At 47.3% G+C, this 6328-nt stretch overlaps 1 protein-coding gene across 10 annotated transcripts in view; it reads left to right on the top strand.

Annotated features, from left to right (window-relative positions):
• Positions 1–5255: 5255 nt before the first annotated feature.
• Positions 5256–6328, top strand: part of TMEM275 (transmembrane protein 275) — a 35580-nt gene continuing 34507 nt past the window's right edge. For all 10 annotated transcript variants that reach the window (XM_041128022.1, XM_030033637.1, XM_041128023.1 and 7 more), the window contains exon 1: positions 5256–5499. The gene's annotated coding sequence lies outside the window, so the exon portion shown is untranslated. The remainder of the gene's footprint in view (positions 5500–6328) is intronic.

Raw genomic sequence — 6328 nt, 5'->3', positions numbered from 1 at the left:
AACTACTTACTTCCTTACTTCTGTGTGACATTGGATTTAAGACAATGTTAAGTCTCTGAAGACTGAGCATACCTCCCTCTTCTATTGCTTTATCAATTTCTGGAGGCTCCTGTGATCTCAGTTTTCTTGAGGTAAAATGAAGATATGACTGCACAGAGGGGGCTGGAAGGGATCCTGTGATCCTTTTGACCTTCGTAGGAGATAGATAACTGAGGGCCAGTGAGTTCAGGAACTTACCAGCACTGTTACATTTCATGTTCTTCCCTTTGATTTGTGCATGAAGCAAAAATCCTGCAGCTTGGCCAGGAGTGGTGGTACGATGCAAAATACTCGTCTTGGATGCAGCCGTGAAGCCTTTCAGACTCCAAAAGTCTAAACAGCAGCATTCGCATGGAAGTGTGTAAAGGGGACATTAACGGTGCTGCTTGCCCAGAGACGATGGGGTCTGCTAGATGTATTCACGTGTTGGTAAGTGGTCCTTTGCAGACTTTGCTTTGCACCTGCTGCCTTTCGCTGGTGGTAGAGGTAGCCCCAGAGAGCAAGTTAGTGGAGCAAAGACCAAAGCTGCTCTTCCTGTGTTCTTGGGTGAACTATTGGTCTGGACAGTGAGTCCTTTACCCTCTCTCTCCAAAACCCAGTGTGGAAAGCGAATCTGATGCATGTGTCTTCTGCACAGTGAGGAAGAAGCTGGCTTGCTAGCCAGATTTGCTTTCCCTTTATAAAAGAGAGCTTGGGAGGAGAGAATGAAATGTCCAAAGAAAACCTTAGTTCAGGGATATTCGTGCCGTTACCTTCAGCTAGTGGAACTGCAGTCTAGGTGAGCAAGTACTCCTCTGGGCTTGAAGCCTCCTGTTGCATGAGGAGAAGGATTCAGCTGTTGGATGTGTGAACTGCAAAGGATTTTAAGTACTGGTGTGTGAAACATTGGAAGTGCCCAGCAGGACTTGCACTAAATAGTTAAACTTTGCCTGATGGTTATGACAAGCCTTTGAGCTGATGGCTTCGGGCCCCATCTGGCTCTTGCAGTGCTTTCAGCTGCCTGGTGGATGCTGCCAGCAGCCGCCTCCGTGTGTGACCTGTATTAAAGCATCCTTGCTCCCCACTGGTACATGCAAACTCATCTGTTTGGGACTTGAAGCTATGATGTCGGGCTTTTCACTGAAGAGCTGAAATCTGGACATGCTTTTCCTTCTTCTGCAAGGCAGTAACCTCTGGCAGAGAAGACAACAAGCAGCAGGTACAGTAGATGCCAGAGCTGTGTAATGCTGGGAACTGAGAAAACCTCTCCAAACAGAGAAGAGGTGTTGATTTAAGCCAATTGTTCTGCTCGCAGGTGTAGTCTAGTTTTGGCTGCCTCTTGCAGAGTAATTTTTTTTAGTTTCTTTGGAGGTCTGCGGCTGAGAGTTTATAATGGAATTTGGGTGGGGAAGGTTGTTTTGCCGGAGAGGTGGGATGCAGCACTCCCCAGTGCCCTGTGAGCCTTGTGCCTGTCATAATCGGATCATTGCATCTGTGACAAGCACAGTGGGTTTTAGTTCCTTTTCCAGTGAAGTCTGAACAGAGCAGGGGTCCCAAACCAGGTGGCAGGGCCTTTATTTGTACTCACCTTTCTTTGAAAGGAAATACGCCATATTGGCATCAAATGCTTTTGTTTGAGCTGTGCTTTAAAGCTATCTGCTTCTCCTTCCCTCTTCCTCCCGGGCAAGAGAGGTAGCAGAGAGCACAGGAGACCTTGTAGCGGTGGTACAAGCGCGATGTTTCAGTGATACAGGTCTTGGATCTTTGCCTCAAAATGAGGAGTCGGATTCATCTGATGGTCCAGCAGTCTCTCATCACAGGTGCCTCTTTCCCTCTGATCTCTATCTTTCAATGAGAGTTCAGCTTTCTGTAGGTGTTTTATCCCCAGAAGGCCTAATTTAGTAGGCCTTCATGATGCTTTTTTCATGTCAGTGGGGAAAAGGCACTTGTTTCTAGGTGGGAAGTCACTAAATCCAGAGACTCTGGAATATGTCATTTTGAAGTAGTGCTGGGTTTGCTCTTGTGGCCTGAATGTCTCTTGTTCAGGCAGCCGGTAGAACATGACTCCACTTTGTCTCTGAATCCCACCGTCTCCCCTTCGGAAAGGGCTGAATCTCTGTGCCATGCTTTTTCAGTTACTGGTGATAAAATAACGCCAGGCAGCTTATGTGGGCTCCCTGGCTTCTGAGAAGTGAAAGGGGCTGCAGAAAATGTCTCTTTGGTGGGGAAGTAGAGTGGGTAAGGCAAAAGGTGACTTCGAAGAATTCAGAAATATCTTCTGACCAGCAAGGAGAGCAAGCAGCAAAGCAGCTAAGCTGATCTTTAATGTCTGCTAAGGTGGTCCCCAGGAAAATTATTCTTCCCCCCCGCAAACTTTTCCTGGGAGGTGGGCAACCAAGCCAAGGGATAGGCATCAGCATGATTAAGGGGGGGTAATTTCAAACAAATGACAACCAAACAGTCTCAAAGTACCCCTCTTCTGTCCCCTCGGGAGCCGGTGGCACAGGATGCTCTGTAGGTTTTTGCTGACCTTTATGTGCAATATTCCACAAAGTGCATTCAGCCTTGTACTTACCAGTGCGGTTTCTGCATTGTTGGTTGCATAAAAGGAAGCTCCTGTTTTTCATTGTGTGGTATTCTCTTCTGCTCTCTCTTCCTTCCCCACGTGTTTATTGAATCCTTTATCAGGGATGGAAAGATGCTGTTATTTTTTTGAGGGCTGTGGGTGGGCTGGCTTTCAAGGTAGAGAGCAGCTTGGTTAATTTTCAAAACTAATAATTTTCTTTGGGCCACTCCAGTGGCAGCAACAGTCTTCAAATTTGGCTTCCATGGAAACATACTGCCATGGTAACTGAAAGGCCTGACAATCCTAAAGAAATATTTGCTTGTACCCTTCCTTCTCTCCTTCGTTCTGTTTCCCGTGCAATGTGTGTGTTTGGTTACCCCTGCTAGATTCAGTCAGTGCTTTTAAAATGCTCCAGGCACAGAAATGCACTTCTGTGGGAAGAAAACAAAAAAGTTGTAAAAGCGATGGTGGCATTTCACTGGCATTGTTAGTAAAAAAGCTGTTTTGAGTCTGGAGGGACATGTCAGCCACAAATTCCCTTCCACCGGGGAAAAAAACCCTAAAAGAAATGCTTCATCCATAGATTATTTTGTGCGGACTGGCTGGCATGGGCTGGTTCAGGGAATCAGACCCTGCACCCAGTCCGACATCTGTAATACTGAGGATGGTGAGAATTGACTCATCTAGTGGTTATGTGACAAGAGTACCTGTGTTTTGCTGGGTCCCTTCCAGCTGATTAATTTGACGCTAGATTTTCTGTTGCTGCCTGTCACAGCTGCTTTCATACCAAGATTGGTTAGCAAAGTTTGGCAGGGTGACAAGTAGCCCCAGTTCAGCAACTTTGCGCTGATTCAGTCTGGAGTGGGAGGGAAGGGGGAATGGGGCCTTCTGAAATGTTTGGCTAAGTGAGAAGCAGGGTGAGGGCAAGGACTCTGCGTGGCAGAGGGTGCAGAGGAGCATGGAATCTGCTTGCTGTTTATGCTTTCTGTTTGATCTAGAACAAAGCTCATGACCTAACCTGGTACCACATCCGATCAAAATTCTATGGCTAGTTCTTAGGCGACACTGTGTATGTGTATGGGCGAGAATCTTACCTCCCCCACTGTTGCCTTACCCTAAATCACCACTCTCTGGACTTCAGAGACTTCTTCTGGTCAGCTGCCTTGAGAATCGTAACGCCTGCACCCAGCTCCAGGCTACTTGTGGGGAAAGCAGAGTCGCCTCACTTATTTCCTCCTCCTTTTTTTAATCCCCAGTTTCACCCTATTCTTCATCCAGATGTTCCCCTTGCAGCAGCTCTAGATCCACGTGCTTAGCCGGGGGGTGCTCCTGCAGACTGCCACGGCCTCTACAGACTGCTGTAGAGCAAAACTGAGAAACAACTCATGGAGCTACATGTAGGAGGAGAACAGACACAGACTGTGACACAGCTTGGTGAATTGGGAATGTGGGAAGGGTAAAGTCCTGTCCTCGTCAGTCAGAGAGCTGGGTTATAGGAATAATCCCAATATAAACTGTTCTAGCTTTAAGTTACTGGGGGCAACGAAAGGTATACCTATGTGTCTCTACTAATGTTTTGCATGGCTTAATTGCAGCTGGCTTAACCAGCGCACTAGGTTGTTTTGTGGTTGCTGTGCCTGCTGGGGGTAGTACCTGCTAGCTTTGGGGATGCGAGAGCTGCAACGTCCTTTTGTTATGAGCAGAAATAGCTGTTTGCTGGACACCTGTGTGGGCGGTCTTGCTTGTCACTAAGCTTTGCCAGGGGCTTTTGTTGGTGACACCAACAATCTGGTTGCTTCTGGTGATGGTGGATGAAGAAGGTTGGCTTTTCTTCTCTAGCGGAGGGGAGCTGAATGAAAGTGAGAGGTTGCATTGGGCTGAGACAACAAGTGATGCTGGAGAGGGAAGGGCAGAAACGGCTGCGCTCAGCACTGTTGGGACGATCCAGGAGTGGATTCCTCTTGATAAGAGGCAAGCGAGTATTGTGTTTTGTTTCTGTGTGACATTATCCATGGGGACATGCTGTTTTCAGAGAAAAAAATATATCGCTGCCATGAAAAACTTTTGTGGCGCAAATGCCTTCCACGCTTAACCTAAGCACTGAGCTCTGGTACAAACCTTGCAACTGACTTCAGCAAGCGTTGGTCTAACACTGCCTGGTTTCCTCTTATATTGAGCTGTGTCATATCCTTGCTGCTCTACGGAGTAATCTTAACCTAGTTTGGGTACTTCTGGGCTGTGTTTACAGCAACTGCCAACGCTCTCCAAGGTAAGTGGGGGATGCTGTCCAGAACACGCTTTTTGCTGTGTTTTGTGAAAGGATTGTGTCACCCCCGGCTATGGAAAATCCCCTTTATCCCCCACACGCCCTTCTAGCAGCAGCTGGATGCAGCTTTCCTCATGGCCTGCCTTAAACTGTCTCACAGTGTTATCATGCCCCGCAAAGCCATTTCTGTGGTGTTTCATCAGAGCAGAGCACTTTCTTTCTCATCATTACACCTGCTCTCAGCTTCATTGCAATGCAGGAAGGGCTGTCTGTAAAACTTCCCCCTGTTCTGAGCATTTTACTTCAAGTTTTACCTGAAACTGGAACAGGCTCCATCTTCTGCGGGAAATACCATGAGGGCCCTCCGAGGTTTGACCATCCCACTTCTTTTCGGTTTAGGTCTAAACCACTCGGGCAGCTTTGGAAGCCTTCATCCCGCTATTCACACCAAACGTGCTACTGGCGCATCACATTTCCCCATGCAGTTGCACGACAGAAAGCCAGCAGTGATATCTGTACTAGAGGCTTGAACGTAGCCCTAGGGCTTGGGCTGGAAACGCAGAACAGTCTGTCTGATCCTAACTGGAAACCTCTCTGGCATATAAATAAGGTCTGCTGCAGTCACAGGCTGCGATTATGAATTTATAAGGTAAGTGATCAGATTAATTGAGCAGCAGTGGGAGTGTTCAATTACACTGGCTTTTGATTAATTACCCTTTGTCGGACCATGTCAGCACGCTTCCTAATGCCAAAAGCATTGCCTGAGGTCTGCGGAGCGGCAAGGCCTTTGCTTTAACCAATGGCAAAGCCAAACGTGTCTCAAGACAAATAGTTTCTCCCCTGCCTTCTTGATTTTGTGGAGAAATTGCCAAAGTCTCAACCAAGTATTTGAAGCCTTTTTGGCCAATTTGCTTTTGGTTCTAAAAAACTGGGGTGATGGGGGGGGGATTTTTAGGAAATCAAATGGCAACTTGGACTGGTCCTCTCTATGGATATATCAGCTCTGCACAGTGTAGCATTGCAAAAGTACACCAAACAGTCATCTGAAAGCGACCCTGTTAGTATTTTGGTTTTGTGCTTTCCCTCCACACACATTATCCCAAAGGATGATCAATCTACAGGGTCTCTGGGGAAGACACCAAGCTGGCACTGGAGCTGCTCCAAGAATTGCTGCTCCATCTGTTCGGCCTGTGTCTCGTGGCTTCCCTGGAGCTCTTTGAGAGCTGGAAGTGATGTAAGCCCTCTAGCTCAATTTGTCTGCTGGAAGTCAGGGCTACTTGCTTTTCCCAACTTCAAAGCCACGTTCAGATGCCATGAGAGGCCTGGGCTGTTGTGAAGGCTGGAGGAGAGCCTGAAGGGAACATCTGAACACATCTGTAGCCACTCTGTACTCTTTAGTTCATGCAATGACCTCATCTTCCAATGTAAATATCTCTACTTTTGTAAACATTATTCCTTGTAATCACATTCCTTCTCAG

The sequence above is a fragment of the Aquila chrysaetos genome, chromosome 12, assembly GCF_900496995.4.
Source record: "Aquila chrysaetos chrysaetos chromosome 12, bAquChr1.4, whole genome shotgun sequence".
Taxonomy (NCBI): domain Eukaryota; kingdom Metazoa; phylum Chordata; class Aves; order Accipitriformes; family Accipitridae; genus Aquila; species Aquila chrysaetos.
Note: the sequence above shows the minus strand (reverse complement) of the source record. Positions and strands in the feature narration are given on the sequence as shown.